This window comes from Onychomys torridus, chromosome 2 (assembly GCF_903995425.1).
Source record: "Onychomys torridus chromosome 2, mOncTor1.1, whole genome shotgun sequence".
NCBI classification, from domain to species: domain Eukaryota; kingdom Metazoa; phylum Chordata; class Mammalia; order Rodentia; family Cricetidae; genus Onychomys; species Onychomys torridus.
The window spans coordinates 100,031,327-100,034,800 of record NC_050444.1 but is presented as its reverse complement, the minus strand read 5'-3'; the positions used below and the strand labels follow the sequence as shown (position 1 = coordinate 100,034,800).

Sequence of the window (3,474 nt, the reverse complement as noted above, 5' to 3'; positions counted from 1 at the left end):
GCTGGTCATCATGGAACCCTTTGCCATTCAAGCCGGCAAACAATTTGATCCACAGTGTGTGTGTGTGTGTGTGTGTGTGTGTGTGTGCGCGCGTGTGCGCGCGCTTGCACTGCGCGCTTGCACATGCTCTTCTATTAGTGTTCTTTCTTTAAAACAAAACAAAACAACAACAAAACTGTATTAAACACTGCTGAAGAAAGAGACGTTCTTCCCCATGCTCAGCGTCAGCCGCTCATCCAAAAGACCAATCCCTACATGCTTAAAATATGTCTCCACGGGCAGGACACTGAGGCTACAAACACGGAAAAGCCAGCAAAACGGCAACTTCTGCAACCTCCAGGAGAAACACAGCCTGGAATGGGTCTTATTTTTTCCTCAACATTTTTATATTGTATTGCTATCCATAAATGTATTTTTTAAGTTAACTTTGTGGCATGTCAGAGATACAAAAAAATCTTAGAAGCCATGTAGCTCAATGACCCTTACTCTTATAGGGAGGGATTGCTCAGTGAGCAGTCCAAGGTCAATCAGGAAAAACAAGAAAGTGCACTAGAATCCAGGAAAAGCAAGTGCTACCTCCGTTTCCCTCCTCATGCCTCCTCCCTCGGTCAGTTGACAGTTTGCCACTCAGATGTAGTTGAGCAGAGAGTGCTCCTGGGTATTTATATCAATTTAGCAAAAGTCCAGTGTCAATGCATCCTGTTGAGTAGGACACTGTACTGACTGATGCAGTGGAAGGGAACTGAAAAACGTTATTTCCAGGTTGTTTGTGCCACAGAAATCCAACAAAAGGTGAGTGCAGCACATTGTGGTGATTTTCTCTCAGGCCCTTGCTGTTAATTTTACATTCTTTCCAGTAGAACTCCATTTTGGGAAGTCGTAAAGAGGTGACATGAAATGGAGGCTAAGACTGTGATGGTTAACTTTAGCTGTTGGAAACTAAGAGGCTGGATGACATTTTTTACAGTCCGGGGGGTCCACAAGGATAGCAGAATGGAGATGAACCTCCCATTGCAAAACAGTCAGCAAAGCTTGGACAATATGGTCCCAACAACTCCCCCAAATGCAGTGCTACTCAGTGACTATTGCATATAGTTCAAAGCCCATCTCTCTCTCTCCCCAAGAGTTTGACTCCTGGGGCAAGGACACGTGGCTCAGCTGCTCCAGAGAGCTTTTACTTGCTCATTTCGGGATCTCCAGAGCTCTCTCTTCATTTGTCAAGCAATGAGCACGACTCAATGAGCAGTCAGCTCTTGAGAGCAGTTGTTCCCTCAGCCTGGGACCCTGAGTGAGGAGACACAGCAGGACCCTGTGATGGCACAGACAGGGGAAACCTTATCCTGGGCACTGTCGGGTAGCATATCTCAGGCTGGCAGACATATGAAATGGTTTACAGCAGCTAATGGAATGTGTTTATTTAAACTGTGATAACTAACATTTCTACAGTGCTTATCATGTGACAGGCTTCTTTTAAATATTGGCATCTACCTGCCTATTTGTCCTCAGGACAGTCCTGTTGGGTAGAAGCCATTATGATCCCTATATAGAAAGGCACAGACATTTAAAAAGTGACCTCTTCTCTTCAGTTCATTGATGACAAGCCAGAATTCAAACAGAATCTTATTCCGTAATTTGTATTATAGGAGTCTTTTTCTTAAACTAGTATTTTCAGTTAGAAACTGAGCGTAGTAAAAGCAAGCAAACAAACAAACCACAAAGCTGATCCACCAAAGATTGGGCTCGGGAAACAGTTATTTCCTTTGCAACAAGGAGATTTGTTTTTGTTTTTGTTTTTTTCTCCACCTGGTGACTTGCTAGGCTCTCCTACCTTTCTCCTTGCTTCTTACACAGACCATTCAGGGCTCAGGAAACCGGGCAAGAACATTCTATGATACCACAGAAGGAAAATGTATCTGTGAAAGTATGACGAACATAGAAGCTAAAGATCGGAGAGCAGGAAGTGAACTTTTGTGTCTGAATCTTACCTTGGAGACACCCTCCCTCCAGAAACCAGGGAGCCCCTAGCAACCAATCAGCACATTGATTTGGTACTCCACCCACGATGCCAGCCAGCCAGCCCCAGCCAACCCCAGCCAGCTGCACCTAGGTTTCCAAGGCTTGAAAGAGATAGCCCAATAACAGCCCCAGTCTATAGCAACAGACTCTTTGTAGGCTTTTTTTTTTTTTTTTAAAGATTCCCAGCCCTGGGTTGGGGATTTAGCTCAGTGGTAGAGCGTTGGCCTAGCAAGCACAAGGCCCTGGGTTAGATCCTCAGCTCAAAATAAATAAATAAATAATAAAAAAAAAACCCCAAAGATTCTCAGCCCTTCAAATACCTGTAGAGAACAATTTTTTACAAGAAAATGTATAGTGAATCTCTCCTGGAAATGTATGGAGCATGGATCATATTATCTTCCCATCTGATGAGTTGTCAGTGCTAAAGGAAGCCCGCAATGGTGCATTTTCAACCTGTGAATTGGGGAAAGAGTAACTTTCGGATCAGTAGGTTTGGAGGGAGCCTTTCCTCATTTGGAATATATTCTGTGTCTCTGCTAGGAAAAAGTAACCTCTCAGATCCTCTGCATTTCAGGGCATTTTGTCTCTGTCATGTTTTTATGGTAGTGTTACCTAAGCGTGTGGAAAGAAGACACATACAAAAAGTCTCCAATTTATGTTCAACATAGTAGGTGGCTGGTGCGGTGGGCAGTGCAGCCTTTGCTGGATAAAGAGCAGAAACCATGAATCAGCCGGCCAGTTTTTATCTGCCTTGTTACCTTGATTACCAGTCCCTAGACAGGGAATCCAGTTTCTCCTCTCCTAGGACAACTTTCCCAGTCAGTGAAGAAGGCGGAGCTGGCTTTGGTGCTGGGCATCTCAGTAGAGGAACAGGGAAGCACAGCTCATCTCTGGCATCATCAAGAAAATGTACACACTTAGGCAATAGATGGCAGTGTTTCCACAAATTTTAATATTGCAGTGGCTCTTAAGGGAAGCTTGGTGCTCAGCCCGTCAGTAGCTCGCCGTGATCGTATAGTGGTTAGTACTCTGCGTTGTGGCCGCAGCAACCTCGGTTCAAATCCGAGTCACGGCAGAAATGAGGAGGCTTTTGGAAGAAAAAAAAAATGTGGCCACATGCTGTATGGGACCCAAGCCACATTTTGCAAACAGAAAGAGAATACTGAACATCAATAAAAACAGGAACCAGCACAAATACTTTAAACTTTATAAAGATGATATCCGTGCAGTTGCTTTATTAATGCACCAATCTTGCTGCTAGTGTGTTGTATGGGGATTTTTTTTATTTGCATTGACGGATAATATGATAAACCTGGAGTGTAGTGGGCATGTAATTATTATTAATTACAACTACTTAAGCTGTGCTTTGAGCAGACTCGTCAAGTCTGCTTGCTTTTGAGCCTTGCCAGGGCTATACAGTAATAACAGCCCTGAATTATTTGGAAAGATGTCAGCAGG

At 43.9% G+C, this 3,474-nt stretch overlaps 1 non-coding gene across 1 annotated transcript; it reads left to right on the top strand.

Moving 5' to 3' along the window:
* The first annotated feature begins 3,019 nt into the window (after window positions 1-3,019).
* On the top strand, window positions 3,020-3,091 carry Trnah-gug. Its single transcript has one exon. It is a non-coding gene; the product is annotated as a tRNA-His (tRNA).
* Window positions 3,092-3,474: the final 383 nt, after the last annotated feature.